The sequence below is a fragment of the Acomys minous genome, assembly GCF_964271855.1.
Source record: "Acomys minous genome assembly, chromosome: 10".
In the NCBI taxonomy this organism is placed as follows: Eukaryota; Metazoa; Chordata; class Mammalia; order Rodentia; family Muridae; genus Acomys; species Acomys minous.
The window spans coordinates 7,355,786-7,375,278 of NC_140491.1; the positions used below are offsets into that span (position 1 = coordinate 7,355,786).

Below are 19,493 nucleotides of genomic sequence, written 5' to 3' on the forward strand. Positions count from 1 at the left end.
TCATAGGAAAACTTTTGGGACTTGGTTCTCCTCTTCCTCAGCGGGGTCTGGGGATTGAAACTCAGGTTGTCAGACTCGAGGGGCAAGTACTTTTACCCTCAGGCCCTTCTCAGCAGTCTACCGTGAGAAAGCTCTGAGATGTATACAACAGAGAAACGAGAGGCAAGATGGCCATTAGAATGCTGGCGCTGTGCTGGGCACGGTGGCGTATGTCCAGGACCCCAGAACTCAGAAGGCTGAAGCAGCCGGGAGGCGGAGTGCCCTGAGGTTAACGCTAAGGAGAAACTCTGTACTGGCTGGTTGTGTGTCAACTTGACACAAGCTAGAGTCATCAGAGAGGAAGGAGCCTCAGCTGAGGAGATTCCTCCATGAGATGCAGCTGTGAGGCATTTTCTCAGTTAGTGATCAATGGGGGAAGGCCCAGCCCATGGTGGGTGGAGCCACCCCTGGGCTGCTGGTCCTGGGCTCTATAAGAAAGCAGGCCTAGCAAGCCATGGGGAGCAAGCCAGTCAGCAGCACCCTCCACGGCCTCTGCATCAGCTCCTGCCTCCAGGTTCCTGCCCTGCTTGAGTCCCTGTCCTGGCTTCCTTCAGTGATGAACAGTGATGTGGAAGTGTAAGCAGGATAAACCCTTTCCTCCCCAACTTCCTTTTGGTCACGGTGTTTTGCCACAGCGATAGAAACCCTAAGACACTCAGTCTAAAATAAATAAATAAATAAATAAATAATAAATAAATATCACACACTCAGAAGGAAAAATGACATAAATAGGGAATAAAATAAGTACAATTTTATATGGCCTATGTTTGTTTGATTTGGTTTGGTTTGGTTTAGTTTGGTTTTTTTTTTTTTGAGACAGGGTTTCTCTGTGTAGCCTTGGCTGTCCTGGAACTCACACTGTAGACCAGGCTGGCCTCGAACTCAGAGATCCTCCTGTCTCTGCCTCCTGTGTGCTGGGATTAAAGCCTTGCACCACCACCACCACCTGGTTTCATGTATTCATTTTATTTTAATTTACTTTTGTGTGAATGTGGGTGTGTTTACATGAATTTATGTGTACCACAAGTATGCCTGGTGCCTACAGAGGTCAGAAAGGGAAACTGACTTCTTTGAAACTGGAGTTACAGATGGCTATGAGCCTCGATATGGGTGCCGGGAATGAACCCAGGTCCTCTGTAAGAGCAGTAAATCCAGGGCCAGGCTTGGTGGCGCAGGCCTGTGACCTCAGAACTCGGGAGGCAGAAGCAAGCAGATCGCTGGGAGTTCAAGGCCAGCCTGGTCTACAAAGCAAGTCCAGAACCACCAAGGCTACACAGAGAAACCCTATCTCAAAATAAAATAAAATAAAATAAAATAAAATAAAATAAAATAAAATAAAATAAAACCATGCGAAGAATAAGGATACTATCTTAGAGAACGTATTGAGCTAGGCATACACCTGCACTTACCCGCTTGAATAACTACTATGACGGTTATCATCACCAACGACTTGATTGGGTTTGGAATCTCTGAGGAGACACACCTCCGAGCATATCTGTGAGCATCTCCAGAGAGGTTTACTGAGGAGGGAGAAGCCACCCTGAGCAGCAGCAGTGGCATCCCATCGTCTGGGGGCCCAGACTGAATTAAAAGGAGAAAAGGAACTCCGGCACACGGGACTCTCTGCTTCATGCCTTTTCGCTGCATGCTCATGCCATATAAACTCTGCAGGGTGCTCCTGCCGTGATGGGCTGTGCCGTCCTAAACTAAACTCTACAGGGTGCTCCTGCCCATGATGGGCTGTGCTGTCTTCAACTATGAGCCAAGGGGGATCCTGCTTCCCTCACAGCAATGAGAAAGGTATCATCATCTTGACTGTCCTAGACTCATTTTGTAGAACTCACAGAGATCTACCTGCCTCTGCCTCCCAAATGCTGGGGCTAAAGGCACCCGCCACCGCGCCCGGCCCAATTAGACCTTATTGATTAGGATAACTTGATAGCCGACATTCGGCCTTCCCCAGCTCAAGTTTTAATGTTGGTTCTTAGCTTTTACACCTCTGTTTTTGTGATTTCTTCTTAATATCAGTTCCGGACACTGAGACGCTGTAAGGTGCAGGCAGTGCACTGGGAAGTTCTCAGCTTCGTTTTCAACCCCCCCCCCCCCCACACACACACACACTTCTGCAAGTGTGTGCAAGAGGCCACATTCTGTTTTCTGGTTTTGCTTTTGCTTTTGACACAGGGTCTCACCTAGCTCAGGCTGGCCTCTGACTCAATACACAATCAAGGCTGTACTTGAACCCCTGATCCTCCTGCTTCTGCCTCCCACATGCTGGGGTGTGTTGCCATGCTTGTCTTGGGAGGTTAGGGACCCTTAGTCACTGCTCCGTGTCTATCCCTCCGGACATACCTCGTCCGGCATGCAGGAGGACTCGGCTTTGAGAACCTGTTCTGAAGAACAAGTAAGCAAGCGGGCAAACCTGGGGACAGTGCACAGATACCCATTACTTAGTACCTATTGCTTTTGTGAGTGAATAGAGATACAATGTCTCTAGTACCACTGACTCTCATCGTGTGTCTGATGTGCCCTTTGGCTGCTGTCTACCGAGTTAAAAACTCGAGGGACCCGGTGTTTCTGATGAGGGTGGCATTGCTCATTCTCTCCCTCTCTCTCTTTAAAAAAATTTTTTTATTTAAATAATTTATTCAGATTACCTCTCAATTGTTATCCCCTCACTTGTATCTTCCTGTTCCCCCCTTCCCTCCCTCTTTTACTCTATTCCCCTCCCCTAGGCCTGTGACAGAAGTGGACCTCCTCCCCCACCATATGATCACAGCCTATCAGGTCTCATCCTGGCAGCCTGCTTCCCCTTCCTCTGAGTGCCACCAGGCCACCCCACCAAGGGGACGTGGTCAAACATTCTCTCTTAATAATTATAGCTCCAACGGTCCGCTGTACCGTACTCCCAAAGCAGCTGCCTGTGCCGCACTGTGCTCCTGTTCCCTCCAGCAAACACAGGGCCATTAGTAACTGGTAGCCAGGAGCTCGTCCATGGGTTGTTGACAGTTCCTAAGTTTTCAAATCAACCGGAGTTTACAGTTATAACCAAGCCATCTTATTTTTAGAAAATGCTATACTTCTCAAGCCATGTTCTCTATAAGAATAGTGATTTCTGATATGTGCTCCCGGAAGTCAGAGGACAAATGGTGATAAGTTAGGCAAAGCTTAAATTTAGTGTGCCTCCTTTTAAACAAGAGCTATGTCACTTCAGAGTTCGCCTGTCACTTAGGAAGGAGGCTCAGAACTGAGATCTGGGCTCACTTAAGCTACCTATCCTTAGCTTTGGTTTTTCTCTGATTGTCTTTCTCCAGCATTCTTATGTTGCTGTGGTTTTTGTTGTTGTTGTTGTTTGCTTGTTGCTTGTTTTTGAGACAGGATCTTACTATGTAGCTAATTCTTGTTACAATTACGAGTATCACTGGATTGACCCTTGGTCAGTCACTATACCTTATCTCTCTTCCCTTGGGTATAAAATCCCATGCCATACTTATCTCTTTTATGAAGATGAGAGGGTGGATGACAGCATGTTTTATAAATATTGCTCTTGTCTTCCATAGATACGTATGTGTCTTCCATAGATATGTAATGAAGTAACTGCCTCACAGATTTAAAACTTTAAATTGTACTTAAATTTTTAAAATTTAAAATTTTAGGTTGTACTTCATTTATTTGTTTAGTGTGTGCACGTACGGGCTTGTGTCACGGTATGAGTGTGGAAGTCAAAAGATAACCTATGGGAGGCAGTTTTCCCTCCACCCCATGTAGTACGCCATGTAGGGGACAGGGATTGAACTCAGGTCCTCAGAGTTGGCTGCAGGCACCTTACCTACTGAGCCATCTTACTGGCCTGCATCATCCATTTTATCTGTTTCCTCAGCATCTGATTTATTGGCCAAAGCTGTCTGTCCTGGAGCTCATTATGTAAATCAGGCCGGCCTTGAACTCACAGAGATCTGCCTGCCTCTGCCTCCCAAGTGCTGGGGTTAAAGTCGTGCACCACCACATCCAGCAAGAAAGAAACTTAAAGATGGCTGAGACAAGTTTTGTCAGCCTCTTTCAGAAGGCTTCTACTGGTGGTTGTTCATTAACAAATTAATTTATTGGAGCTAGCCTGAACTGAGACCTTCTGTGTGCCTCCCAACACTGGGGCTGTCTTAGTCAGGGTTACTATGGCTGTGATGAAACACGCGACAAAAGCTGGGGAGGAAAGGGGTCTATTTGGCTTTACACGTTCACATCATTTGTTTATCTTAACTGAGGTTCCCTCCTCTCAGATGCTTTTAGCTTGTGCCAAGTTGACAGAAAACTGTCTGGCACAATTGACCCTTGTGAATTTTACACACAAACATATCACTATTGAGCCACAACCTTTTCTTTTCTTCCTCATCCCCAAGACACAGTAATATCAACATCACAATATAAAACATTCTACAAACTTGGAAAGTCCCACAGGCTTTACAAATTCAAACATTTTAAAATTCAATCTCTTTAAAAATCCAGTGTCTCTCTGGGTGTGGTGGCCCATGCCTGTAATCCCAGCACTCAGGGAGACAGAGGCAGGTGGATCTCTGTGAGGTTGTAGGCCAGCCTGGTCTACAAAGTGAGTCCAGGACAGCCAAGGCTACACAGAGAAACCCTTTCTTAACCTCCCCACCTCCAAAATAAAAAACAAATAACCTAAATGTTTCCTTACTTTGAGAAGTTCCTGGGCACAGTCACAATCAGATCAAAGCAAAGCCAAATTCCCGTAGTATTGTTGTAACCTGTTTAAAACTGTAGCTGCTCTTAACACCTGCTTTAACATTACAGAAGCCATTTTGTTTTTAAATTGCCATTTTGATCATAAGATGAAATTAATTTCAGGTTCTCAGCATCTTCCTGCCTGAGAACTTGAACAGCCTTTTACCCACAATTCAATTCTTGTTAATTTTCTGCTTGAATGAATGATATATGGTCTACTTAAACAAAGCCACAGTACCCTGCTATATTCCTTTCTCCCAGAACAGTGGAGAACCAGAAAGTCCCCAAGCCTATGTCCTAGCCAAGCAGCTTTAAATGCTTTGTCTGGCTACCTAGATACAATGCACTCGGAACAAAATTGATTCTTCTTGTGTTTAGCTGGTCAAAGCGATGTGATGCTGCCCTCCCCTTGCTTCCCACCTGGTTACCTGGTTACAGTTTTTCATATAAAAGGCCTGCCTTAGAAACAGGCCAGCATCACAGTCTGGCTTCTGAGTCCAGACTATGTCCCTGACTGGTCAGTCTTTGTTCAGTGCTCAATAAATTCCCATCAATCTGAGTCTGGTGTCTGAGTGGTCATGTGTGGCTATTCTTGAATCTTAACAGTGCAAACCACTCAATGTCCAATATCTTTTTAAAAAATATTTATTTATGCATTTTATGTATGAGTGCTCTGTCTTTATCCAGAAGTGGCAATCAGATGCCATTACAAATGGTTGTGAACCACCATGTGGTTGCTGGGAATTGAACTCAGGACCTCTGGAAGAGCAGTCAAGTGCTCTTAACCACTGAGCCATCTCTCCAGCCCCAATGTCCAATATCTTGGATTCACTCATGATCTTCTGGTCTCTGGCAAGGGTCACTTTCTGGCTCTGCCCTTTGTAGCATGCACAGCTCTTCTTCTAGGCTCTGGTGGGATCCACTCCACCACTGCTGCTATTTAGTTGCCATCCCATAATACTGGTATTCCCAAAATTCTGGGGTCTTCTACTGAAACTGGGCTGCACTTTTACCAATACTCTCTTCTAGGCTGTCTCTATGTGACCCTTTTGATTCTTGGCTTTTAACTGCCACTGAGGCTGCACCTTTACCAGTGGCCTCCCCTGGCTTCTTACAGCGCCAAGCCTCAGCTGCTCTCCGTGACCCCTTCATGGCTTCAAAACTAGTACCATCTGGATGACTCTTGTTGTTGTTGTTTGTTTGCTTGTTTGTTTGAGACAAGGTTTCTCTGTACTCTCTGTAGCCCTGGCCACCTTGAACTGGCTTTGTAGACCAGGCTGGCCTTGAACTCAGAGATTCACATGCCTCCGCCTCCCAAAGTGCTGGGATTAAAGGCACCACCACCGCCCTGCTGGATGACTCTTAGGCTACCAAATTTGGTTGCCAAATTTGGTTGCCAGTACAAGGTACGAACTTGGCTGCCTCTGGAACACAGCTTCTGTGTGCTGACTCTCAGGAAACACTTCTAGAAGATTTCACCTCAGTGATGCGGGGCTCCTCTAGCTGACCAGCATCAATTATCCCAGGACAGCAAAGGTTTCACTTTAATGATGTTGGTCTCTTGTTAATCACAGCTGACTCTCTAGCCACAGCTGATCAGAACCACAGACTCTTAATTCATATAGCAAATAGGTAATGGTGTGAGTAGTCTTTAAATAACTCTCAAACTTCCTTCTGGAACTTCACACCCAGACCTCAATAACCTGCATATTTGTTTGTTTTTAGTTGTTGTTTTTTTTTCTCTCTCTCTCTGACAGAGTTTCTTTGTGTAACAGCCCTGGCTGTCCTGGAACTGCTTTGTAGACCAGACTGGCCTTGAACTAAGAGAGATCTGCCTCTCAAGTGCTGGGATCAAAGATGGGCACCACCATGCCTTGATCTGCCTATCTTTCAACATGATTTTCTTCGAAGCTCCTCAGACTTGAATACTCAATGGCTTTTCTTGCCCAAAGTTTCCAAGTCCTTCCACAATCCTCCCATGGTCAGGTCTGTCACATCAATACCCCACTTCGCGTACTAATTTCTGTCTTAGTCAGGGTTAATATTTCACTGATAAAACACCATGACCAAGCCGAGTGTGGTGGTGCACGCCTTTAATCCCAGCACTCAGGGAGGCAGAGGCAGGTGGATCTCTGTGAGTTCAGGGCCAGCCTGGCCTACAAAGGGAGACCACGACAGCCAAGACTACAACAAAGAAACCACATCTTGAAAAACCAAAAAGAAATAAATGATAGCTAGCTAGCTAGCTAGCTAGATAGATTAAAGTCTAGAGATGGGGTTAAAAGTGATTGCTACTCTTGCAGAGGACTGGAGTGTGGATCCTAGCACCCACAATAGGCAGCTCACAACTATCCATCTGTATTTCTAGCTTCATGGGATCCAACCTCTTCTCCTCTTCTGGTCTCCCAGGGCACCCACATATGCATGCCTGCATGCACACACTCTCGAGTGCTCACGTGCACACACGTGCACACACAGACACACACACATACAACCTATTGGTCTTTTTTTTTTTAATCTAGAGATTAGGATTTTGCCATTTGGAAACAGGAAGAACTGGTCACATCAGGCCAGGTTCTTTCATGGGGACAACTGGCTGGACAGTATATCTGCAGCCACTGAGGCATGCCTTCTCTATTACAGAGAGAGCCTTCATCTCCCTATGGTTTCCCAAACCCTGAGGCAGATGGAACCAACATTTCATGTCAGTAGAACAGGATTTATTGCCTACTAGTCACTGGTCTAAATACCTTGGCAAACCATTCTTTCACCCATCCACAATCCACCCATCTGTCTGTCAAAGTAAGGAAAAGAAAGAACTCTTGGATGAGGCTTCAAAGTCCTGAGCACTCAGTTGTATTTACCTGATGGTAAGTGTATTTGGTGGGATGGCGGGGGAGGTGGCAGCAAGATACCCCAAATCAAATGAAACCAGGGTGCAAGGTTGTGTCAGACAAAGCCTCTTGTCCAGGACACTGTGTTTTGTTTAATTAGAGAAGGACACACACACACACACACACACACACACGATTTGTGTAGTTTTAAAGATCACAAAGTCCAGCCAGGTCAGATCAAACCTGTGCACTGAATAGGAAGAAAGCAGGTTGATGTCACTGCACCAGATGCAGACAGAAGGCAAACAGAAGAGGCACTGCTGCCAAGGCCACCGAGGCCGCCGAGGCCGCCGAGGCTCAGGGCTTCCTCTGATACCTGGGGAAGGGAGACTGACCTGGGTAGTGGGGACAGGGAGGTGGCCATAATGTGTCTTTTGCCCAGTGTGGTGTGGGATGAAGACGACGTTCCTCCAGGAGCCCTGCTGAACTTCATTCATTGCTTTCACAATGTAAGAAAGTGCGTTTTGTAACACGGGTCTCCGTACAGCGCTGGCCTGACTGTTTACTTCTGCCTCGGTCCCCGAGCCTGTGAGCAAATACTTCAGGCCCTGTGAACTAGCAGAAACTTGAGCCAGAGCTTATCTTGTAATGCTGGGGTTTGCATCATATCCAGGGCGTGGTGCTGTTTTAGAGGAGGCAAGTGAAATAATTACGTGTTTACAGATTGAGCAAACAATGTGTGTGGCCCAAGAGGGCTCAGGATCTGCTCCCTGAGTGCCCAGTGAACTAATTTGTTCAGCTGGAGGTGAAACTCAGAACCATTGTAGGCGTCAAATGGTTTCAATATGATATATAGATGCATGTGTGCTTATATACATGTATATATGTATATGTGTGTATGGACTTACGTTGAATATCTATGTATCACCTTGTATTTAGCTGTACGTATTGGCAAAATTAGTATCTATAAAATAGAGTAGGGAAGATTAGCGATATTATGTGAGTCAATTAAGGCTAATTTAAGAAGCCCGGCCATTGACCCACCTGTGTACCATCTGTATTATGTGTGGCATATTACTTTTGTTTTGTTTTGTTTTTCGAGACAAGGTTTCTCTGTGTCGCCTTGGCTGTCCTGAACTCGCTTTTTAGAGCAGGCTGGCCTCGAACTCACAGCGATCCTCCTGCCTCTGCCTCCCCGAGTGCTGGGATTACAGACGTGTGCCACCAGTGCCCAGCATGGCCTCCGACTCTTAAGGTGTATGCACTCTGTCTCAGCTTCCTGGGACTACAGGTGCTCACCTGCTGTTTTGTTTCTGTGCCTCAGCGCTACTGACAATCAAGGCCAGGTGTTCGAGCATGCTGACTCTAAGTCTTTAGTTTGTCAACTCTTGTCATACATCGAGGAGTCAGAAGCAGCCTTAGTCACGAGCCACACCCTCACCTGCTCTGTCTCCTTGGCTTATTGCTCCTAGGTGATCTCCTCCCCTTCTATCTTTGCTTTTCAAGGACCACGAAAGCCCATGAACATCTCCTTTTGGCTGAGGGCGTTTTAAGCATATTTGAAACAGGGCACGAAACTCGTCCTTATTGCTTGGTAAGAGACAAGAAAGCGGCTGCCGGGTAGGGAAATCTTTCCTTCCCCTCCCCACTGTAGCATCTACATGAGGCAGATTTTAGGGTCATCAGCCATACTTGGGCCCAGTGGCCCCTGGTGTTCTTAGAAGTAGGTTAACCCCAGGGCACTGGTGATGGTTTCCTGGCCTCCCTTGTGGTGACTTTACTTTGGGCTGTGCTTCTATTGCCATGTTGGTTTCGTGGACTAGATGTCCTTCCTCTGTGGACTGAGGCTCTTTTGGGTACTTTTGTTTCCTGACCATGCTGACAGGGTTCAGCAGGCCTTGGCTCTGGCTGTTTCGGTGTGGACTCAAGTCTCCGTTCCTTCCAGTGTTGTCTCCAAAGCCCATGTGGAGACTCTGAGCCAGGACAGCACTGAAATAACTCTGTGGAGGACAACTTCCTGCCTCAGAACAGACAAGGCCACAACTGTGCCAGTACCCTTTACCAGCCAAGTCTCCTGTCCGTATTTATAAAGGGGGAGAGCCAGACAGGATTGCCTCTAAGATGCTTTTTGCTCACATAGTCAGTGAGCTAAGGAAGGCTCAAACACATGAGCAGGGCGTGCTGCTGTATACCTGAATTCCCAACACTTGGGAGTCCGAGGCAAAGCGGGTTGCTGCTGTCGGTTCCAGGCCAGCCACGAACACGATTCAATCCTGTCTCAAGGACACAAGTGAGAAGGTTTAAAACATGTCCACAGTACATTTATGCCTATGTGACTAGCACAGAACAGTCACCGTGTACGTGGCACACGTCTCTGTGATGGCAGAAATTTTAGGACTGTGGTCTGGAGGTCTGCAATAGAACAAGATCCCAGGCATATGACCTTTGCTCCCCTCCGTGGGTGTGACATCTTTGAAGCTGATGGAGAGCTAAGCGTGCCTGGCACACTAGAAGAAGTGACGGGCGGTGTGTGATGCTGAGGTGAAGGGCTCTGATGGGCAAAGGCCTTCATTTACCTGCTTCTAGCACGTGATGCTGGTATGTGTGGTTTTGATCAGAACATCTCATTGTCAGTATAGCTTTGTGACTTGGCCGTCGTAAGCTGTATGCAATGACAGTATATTGATGACATACTCTTGTTTCCCATAATAGATATGGGTGTGTCTGATAAGACGGACTCCGGATGAGCAGTTCTTTTCCATTACTCAGACTTGGAGATGGGCTTCGGTCTGCAGTTACTACAGTTTCATAGCACCTGCCATTTCTCTGATTCTGTATACACATCTGGATTCTCAAAGTCCTACCTCAGTTTAAGGCTTCTTGATCTGACAGCTCTAGGTCTCCAGGTATTTGTGAAGTCCTTGCAGTTCCTTACAGAATTAAACGTGTGTGTGTGTGTGTGTGTGTGTGTGTGTGTGTGTGTTACCATATGAGCAATGCCAGCCAGAACAAAGGAAAGGAATAAAAGAAATGCATCTGGGGAGGCTGAGGCAGGAGGATTGCTCTGAGTTTGGGATCAGCCTGGATTACCATGAGCTCCAGGTGACTTGGGCTCCAGAATAAGATCTTGTCTTAAAATGAAATAACAAAACAAGCAAACAACAACAACAAAAATGAATTAAAAAATAAAACAAAATAGTAAGAACTGCTGATGAAGATGTCTCCAGTCAAGGAGGGATTAAAATGACTTCATAAGATTAAAAAAAAAAAAAGGTTTAACCCTCACACAGTGAACCCCAAGTACTTGTTTGCTCTACAGTGCTGGCACTTCCACATACCCTGCCCTCCAGTAACAAGCGATGTCAGGGTTTTCACGGTTCCAGACTGAGCCCAGGGTGGCTGAGAGCTCTAAGCATCTCTGATGAGTAAGTGTGAAGACTTGGCACTTTCTTTGTCCTTAGAAAGAGAGACTGCTTTTCTTTCCCCACTCAAGAAACTTAAATGCCATAGGATGGTTTCCAGGGAAAGAAAGAAAAAAAAAAAGACTCTAATGTCAGTGATTTAAAAGTGTAAAATAAAAGTTACAGGGTGAGACTTTAAAACACTTTTTTATTTTTATTTTTTAAAGGAAAAAGGGCTCCTTTCCCAGCTTTTGTTTGTGAAGAGAATAACTCCTTTATTCCTCGCTTTGCCTTTAAGCCAGCAGGGGCCACAGGGCCACACCCTGAGGCGGGCTCTGGCTCAGGTCACTCTTGCTCCTCTTCTCCCTCCTTTTCTTCCTGCTTCTCCCTCCCCCCCCTCCAAACATCTCTAACCTCTGTCTGTCTGTCTGTCTGTCTGTCGTCTGTCTGTTTCTGTCTCCCTCTCTCCTCTGTCTGCCTGTCTGTCTCTCTCTCTGTCTCCCTCTCTCTTCTGTCTGTCTCTATATCCTCTGTCTGTCTGTCTCTCTCTCTGTCTCTGTCTGTCTGTCTGTCTCTCTCTGTCTCTCTCTCCCTCTGTCTCCCTCTCTCCTCTGTCTGTCTGTCTGTCTCTCTAACACACACACACACACACACACACACACCGTTAAAAAGGTACAATCATTTATCACTAATGTCAGGTTAGGGAAATCTTAAACAGATACTGACCACTATGGATCAATTTGGGGAAAGGAAGTAGATTTCAGGTGAACCTGACTAAAACGTCTTTTCTTTCTTTCTTTTCTTTTTTTTAATGTAAAACAATGTGAATTTATTCTTCTAGTTTTCATAAAGGTAGAGGATACAGATAATTTAATTAAGGTTAGTATCTTGAAATTAACCACCAAACACAAACTTGAATTTAAAAATTTTTTTTAATTAAAAAAAAATTTTTTTTTGAGAGTGGGCTTGCTTTTATTTGGAATACTGAGAACATAGCAGTGTGAGTAGTCATATCAGCTAATAATTACATAGCAAACCTGTGTTTGACTAAGTTCTTTTTTTTCATATACATTTATTTTATTATACATGTATAAAACAAACTACATACAGCAGGGAGAACCATGAGACAATCATGAGTTATATAAATGTTACATTCATAGTGATTTGGCTATTTGTATTTGTCAGACTTGAAGTAAACATCTTTCCTGTCTTGTTGGGTCTAAATTTCTGGATGAAATTCAGTATCTATCATATCTCATCTCTAGTAACTTAACTCCTTTATCTTGATCTAAAAAGATTTTACCCCCTAACCAACTAAACTTGATTGTAAAATTGAACTATCTGCTCTTCAACCCCCCTCAGAGACTTGGAGACTGGCCTGATGAGATGACTCTGGAGGTAAAATGCTTGACATAGCCGAGAGGTTGTGGTATACACCTTTAATCCCAGCACTTGGGAGGCAGAGGCAGGTGGATCACTGTGAGTTCGAGGCCACCCTGGCCTACAAAGCGAGCCTAGGACAGTCAAAGCTACACAGAGAAACCCTGTCCCCCCCCCACCAAAAGAAAAGAAAAGAAAAAAAAATGTCACATATGTTTGAGGATCTGCGTTTGTTTCCCAGCATCCACATAAAAAGTCACTTCGTGATGGCAGTGTCTGTAATCCCAGTGCTAGGGAGGAAGGGGCAGGTGGATCTCTGGGGTTCACTGGCCAGAAAGTCCAGCTCAATCTGTGAGCTCCAGGTTCAGTGAGACATGCTGTTGTGCTGGACGCAGTGGCACACGCCTGTAAGCGCAGCACTCGGGAGGCAGAGGTAGGAAGATCTCTGTGAGTTCGAGGCCAGCCTGGTCTACAAAAGTGAGTCCAGGACAGCCAAGGCTACACAGAGAAACCCTGTCTCAAAAAAAAAAAAAAAAAAAAAGGAGAGGGAGAGAGAGAGGGAGAGAGAGAGAGTTGTCTCAAAACACTAAGGTGAACAGCAAAGACAACTGGGTTGGAGAGATGGCTCAGCTGTTAAAAGCTAGGCTCACAACCAAAAATATAAGAGGAAGACAGCCTACATCATGGCGTGCACATGCATGTATACACACCTGCACTTGCACTCATGAACACAGACACACACACACACCCTAAAATAGATGACTGATAGATTTATACCTCTGTTGCTATTTAGATGAGGGAGTCAAAAACCCATAGTCCATTCGTTCAAGAGATAACATGGTGTCTTAGAAACTTACCCTGTATGGACACAATTAGCAGCAATAATGTACGTCAAATTTCTGAAAAGGAAAGGCTGACGTGATTGGAGTAACATGCCAGATTATCCAGAGACGGATATTTCATGACACTCAAAATACAGGTGGGGGGCCTGAGGAGTGCAAAACAGTAGTCGAGTTTAACAGTGAACCGCGTCCATTGGATCTTCAAGGCTGAGTCTGCACGTGAGTGTTGAGCAAAGAAAACAAGTTGTAGGGCGTGCACAGGATTTACTGTGTGCTTGGGGGAGGGCCACACACATATATTTGTTTTTAATCTATCTGGAGGGAAATACATTGAACTTACTGTCGTGGACAGGATGACCATGTGAGGGGCGGCGAAGTTCCATCTGTTTGTGCTGGTGACTGGCTCTGTTGACGGCCTCTGGAGGCCAGACTTTCTTCTACGGAAAGCACATGGCGTTTTCTGAGTGTCCTGCCTTCTTCTAATGGACCATATGACTTCCTGGTAGCCAGGGCCTCACCCAGAGAGCTGTTTCTTCCATTTGTCTCTCTTTGTGTGTGTGTGTGTGTGTGTGTGTGTGTGTGTGTGTGTGTGTGTGTTTTGGTGTAGCTATAAATAACTAAATATATAACCCAAAATGCACACATGTTAAAAGAAGGGTACATCCAGCACAGTATATTTTCAGTACTTGAAATTTGCCCTTCGCAGTGTATGGTGAATTCGTCTACCTCTGATCCCACCCAAAGCCTGTTTTAAGTCCTGTTGCCAATGGCCTGCCAGCTACACCTCTGCGTGGCCCCAGCTGGCAGCCTGGCTCTGAGAGGTCCAGAGAAGCCAAGAGCTCCCGACTGTTGTCCTTTTCCCAGGCTGGGCAAGGGGGTGGCGAATCTGTGGTTTCCCCTCTGCAATGTAAGGCTTCACAGTGTGCATTTTACAGCCCAGCGTGGAGACAATCTTACCTTCCTGGCCATCTTCCCTGTCCTCCAAGCAGGGCATTTAAGGTCAAGCAGACTCTGAGCGTACACCCTGTGCCAGCCAGGCCCCACCCAGGGAGAGAATTGGAGCCAAATATATGGCTACAATTTAATAGCCCTGTAAAGTGTCCAGCCATATTATTTTTTTTTCAAAGTAGAAAATGTCTCTAAGAAGAAGCTGCAGAGAGGCATACACTATTTAAAATGGCAATCTATTTTACTTTATCAAAGGGAAATGGATGCTGTGTTAAAGTTGTTACTTGGGGCTTGGTGGAATTCCTGTATAAATGGCCACAGAAGTTAATAGCTTCAGCCAATTAGGAGGGCGCTCTGGGAACCTTTTGAAGTCTTGTCCCTCCCCCTCCCGCGTTTTAATATTCTATTAAGTTTTGTACACTCTAAAGCGTTCTCATTGTGAACGACTGGATGCTGTCACGAAAGAACACACATTCATTTCAGCAAATATACCCCAATGCAACCACAGGCTAATGCACATTTTACAGCATCAAAAAGGCAAACAATAGAATTAGGCATCAATTTCAGGGACTCGAGCTTGTACCAGAGCCCAGGGCAAGGTTGGTAGGTTAGCCATTTACCAATCCGGTTCTCTAAGCTTGCTGAGAAGAGCTGAGGGCAACTTCCCAGACAAATGAACAAGCTGGAAAAGAGTCTATTGGTTTTCTTTTTGTTTTTTGTTTTGTTTTTCCAGATCCTGGCTTAGAGCACACCAAGGCAGTGGGCTCACCAGGAAGCTGAGGAGCAAGTGCAGAAGCACTTTCTGCAGGGTGCGATTCCCCTGGACCGTTGCCAAGGGTTTCCCACGCCTCTGTGGAAGGCATTTCTTGAATACTGTCATGTAACCAAGCAAAGAATATTTGCTTAAAGGGTAGAAAATGTTGGAAAATTGATGTTTATTTAAAAGCAGGTTAAATAGCAATACAAGCCAAAAACAAGGCAGAGAGAGGCTGCTGTGTTCCGAGTCTCTCAATTAAGTTACTGTGATTTTATTTTCCTTTGAAATAGAGTCATAACTTTTCTGAAGTTCTGATATAGTAGTAATACTGTTTTCTAGAAAGCATCCTCCTAGGCCTGCTTTGCTCTGATGTCATTAGATGGTTTTCAAAACTGAATTTTCACTTTAGACCTTTCTCAGGCTTTTAAATGGCATGAGAGACACTAGGAACTGTAAGGGACACCCGGAGATACAGAGAAATTTCTGAGATAGAATTTAATTGTCACTTCTAATTCACAAATTCTGCTATGCAAAAGAAAAAGAAAAAAAAATCTGAAAAAGATTTTTGTTTAAAACAGACAATACTTTCAAAACTACTGCTAATTCGTGGGTCTGGAGAAACAGCTCAGCAGTTAAGAGTACTTGCTTTCGCAGAGGAGACCAAATTCTGTTCCCAGCATCAAAAAGGATGGCTCACAACCACACCCAACTCTAGGGCCAGGGGATCTCATGCCATCTTCAGATTCTATACCTATACAGACATAGACATACCATGTGTGCATATCCACACACAGATGCATACAATCACATAATAGTTGAAAATAAGAATAAATCTTTAGAAGCCAGGCATGGTGGCGCACACCTTTAATCCCAGCACTCGGGAGGAAGAGGCAGATGGATCGCTGTGAGTTCGAGGCCAGCCTGGTCTACAAAGCGACTCCAGGACAGCCAGGGCTACAGAGAGAAACCCTGTCTTGAAAAAACAAAACAAAACAAACAAACAAAAAAAGAATAAATCATTAAAAACTATTGCTAATTCTATGTTAAATTTTAGGTTTAACTTTTTACACATTAAAAAAATATCGTTCCAGCAATCTTTTTTTTTTCTCCTCCTCCTCCTTCTTCTTTTTTTAATTTTTATTATTTTTATTTTTTATTTTTTTTAGACAGGCTTTCTCTATATAGTCCTGGTTGTCCTGGAACTCACTCTGTAGACCAGGCTGGCCTTGAACTCCCAGAGATCCACCTGCTTCTGCCCCCCAAGTGCTGGGATTAAAGGAGTGTGCCACCACCGCCCAGACTAACAATTATTTTCTAATAGTGAGTACTAAAATCTGACCACAAACCATGCTGTTGTTTTGTTCCTTTGCTCATCTTTTTGTTTTCAGCACAGCCTTGCAAGGGGCAGGTGCCCCGCCCTCTCTACTTCAGAGCGGCTTCCTCCTCTTTTTTTCTCTTGTTTTTCTTTTCTCTTTTAGTTTGAGTCAGGGTCTTGGTAAATTACTTTTCTATTTCTGTGATAAGACACCATGACCAAGGCTACCTATAATGGTTCTTTAACCTTCCTAATGCTGTGACCATTTTATACAGTTCCTCATGTTGTGGTGACCCCAACCACAAAGTTACTTTTGTTGCTACTTCATAATTGTAACTTTGCTGCTGTTATGGATAATAACATAAATGTCTGATATGCGGGAAATCTGTTACGTGACCCATATTTAAAGGGTCATTTGACCTGCAGGGGGTCACACCCACAGGTTGAGAATGGCTGCTACAGAAGGCATGTTTACTTGAGCTATCAGTTCCAGAGGGTTCCAGTCTATGATGGCATGGGTCTTCACTCTCACAGGCCGTCCCCAGGGACATCGCTTTTTCCAACAAGGCTCTACCTCCTAAAACTCTCAAACAATGTCAATCAGTTAGGGACCAAATATTTAAATCCTTAGACTATAGGGTACCCTTTCTCATCCAAAACATCACATTCACTTCCTGACCCTCCTAATCTTGTGGACATACGGACAAGGCAAAATACACTTAGTCCAGCTTTAAAACTCCCCCATGGTCTTTTACAGTTGCAACACTGTTTGAAAACCCAAAGTCCAAAGTCTCTAATGAGGCTCAAGGCAACCATTTCTCTGTAACCCTCTGTAAAAATCAAACACAGATTGCGTACTTTCAACATATAACAGCACAGAATATATATTAGCATTCCAAAAAGGAGGTATAGGAGTAAGCGCTGGACCGAAGACAGAGTGAAGGCCGGCAAGGGCGAGGCGAACTCCAAGTCCTGTAGCTTCAAGTCTGGTGTCAAAAGGCTTAGACGCTTTGCCCCTCAGATGGTGCCGGCTGTAACAAGCTTCTCTTCCGCGGGCCACTTCCACTGCTTGTGCACAGTTCTCCTCCGCAGATATCTCAAAGCTCTGGCATTTCCAACACCTTGGGGTCTCCACTACAGCCGGCCTTCATTTCCACAGCTTCACACAATGATCGCTCAGGGACCCTCTCTGCGGGGGAACTCCCCTGCCACACATTTCCTGGTTACCTGGTTACCTGGTTACCTGGTTACCAAGGTTGACACTGCCAAGGCCAGCTGCCAGCTTGGGATGGACCCTGTTCGCCTTGAATGGCATTTGCAGCAGCTTTTGTTTGTTGTTACTTTCCAGGAGCCAATAACCTCGGATAACCTCGTAGGTGTTTTCTTTCTCAGGTGGGACATGTACGTGAGTGGGATTTTGCCCTTCATTCCAGTGCGGATTAGGTCTTTCCCTAACCTTAACAGCTGTACCTCCCTGTCAGCACAAGCCCTGGCTGCGACATTAAGCTTACCAGTGTCCTTTTCCTTTCCAAATAGTACATTTTGTGTTTTTTTGTCCCCCTCCCCCCCATTTGCTATTCTTCACCATAGACCCTCATAGGAGAGAGGTTGCTGATAACCACATGACACAGTCGGTACTAGGCTGTCTTGAAATCTCCTCCAGCAAACAATTAGACTACTTTTAAATTTAGTCTCAGGCATTCTTAGGACATGCAAGAAGGAAGCCTTCTTATTTGCCAAACTTTCACAAGAATGGCCACCATCCCAGGGGCTAATACTGGTCTTCTCTGAGGCCCTTTGAGCTGGGGCCTCCACATTCTGGGAAGCTCTCAGCAGGTTCCTGCTATGATGGCTCCTTAGGCTCTGTTTACAGTGTTCAACTGTGTTTTCCAGTCCAGAGTTCCAAAATGTCTTAGATTTTCGAGTGCTGTAATATAACACCATGACTGAAATCACATTATTTTGCTTATATTTCCAGGATCCTGGAGGCAGAAGCTGACACAGAGACCATGGAGGGGTGTGCTCTTTACTAGCTTGCTGGCCATGGCTTGCTCAGCCTGCTTTCTCTTTTAAATATTTATTTACTTATTATGTATACAGTGTTCTGTCTGCATGTACACCTGCAGGCCAGAAGAGGGCATCAAATTACATTATAGATGGTTGTGAGCCACCATGTGGGTGCTGGGAATTGAACTCAGGACCTTTGGAAGAGCAGGCGGTGCTCTTAACCATTGAGCCATCTCTCCAGCCCAAGCCTGCTTTCTTATAGCACCCAAGACCACCATCCCAGGGTAACAGTGCCTACAGAGGTCTGTACTCACATCAATCATCAATCAAGAGAATGCACCACAGGCTTGCCTACAAGCTAATCTGGAAGAGTCATTTTCTCAGTTGAGACTCCCTCTTCCTAAATGACTTTACCTTGTGTCAAGTTGACATAAAATTAGCCAGCGCAGAAACCCTTCCTCATTGCTCCTAAAACCACATGGTTGGATCTGTCACAGCCATAACCCACTCTATGTTATCAACCTCTATATCAGACCATTTCTGTTGCTATGGTAAAACACGGTGATCAACTCAACTTATGGAAGAAAAGGTTACATGGTGTGTACTTTCAGAGGTTCAGAGTGCATAATGGCCACTGCATAGAGGCAGGAAGCTGAGTTTGAATGGCAAAAGTCTTTAAATTCTCAAAGCTTGCCTTCAGTGACACACCTCCTCCAAAAGGGCTGTTTCCTAAATCTCTCAAACAGTGCCATCAGTACTCAAATGTCTGAGATGATGGGGGCATTTCTCATTGAAACCATTATGGTCACCCAGGCTTGCCTTGAGTTCCCTGTAGCCCAGGCAGGCCTTGAGCCTGTGATCTTCCTGCTTTCTGAATGGGTGGGTTTATAGGTATGCACTGCTGGGGGGTGGCTTTGTGCACTGTGTATTCAGATGCTGATTTCTGTGCCCAGAGGTCTGGTTGCAGTCCAAACATGGTCACGGTCATTGTTATCAACGAATCTCCTGCCTAAATGTTATGTAAAAATTGATCTCCATCGTCTCTGATTGGTTAATAAAGAGTTGAACAGCCAATAGCTGGGCAGGACAGTTGAGGCAGGAGATGCAATCCCAGGAGGAGAGTCCCAGGTGGAAGAGAGAGAGAGAGTAGAAGAGGGTCCAGGAAAAGGGCTAGCAGAGCCATGAGGTGGTTGCCATGAGGTGGTTGCCATGAGGGCGTTTCCATGA

General features: G+C 45.3%; 1 long non-coding RNA gene across 5 annotated transcripts in view; it reads left to right on the top strand.

Annotated features, from left to right (window-relative positions):
* Positions 1 to 1,474: 1,474 nt before the first annotated feature.
* The window catches only part of LOC311607623, a 96,385-nt gene continuing 78,366 nt past the window's right edge, over positions 1,475 to 19,493 (top strand). The window contains exon 1 of one of the 5 annotated variants that reach the window (XR_014782663.1): positions 1,475 to 1,839. This is a non-coding gene — a long non-coding RNA (uncharacterized lncRNA). Of the gene's footprint in view, positions 1,840 to 7,565; positions 7,653 to 17,510; positions 17,652 to 19,493 lie in introns of those variants that run through there. The other 4 variants (XR_014782664.1, XR_014782665.1, XR_014782666.1 and 1 more) reach the window with 4 other exon arrangements.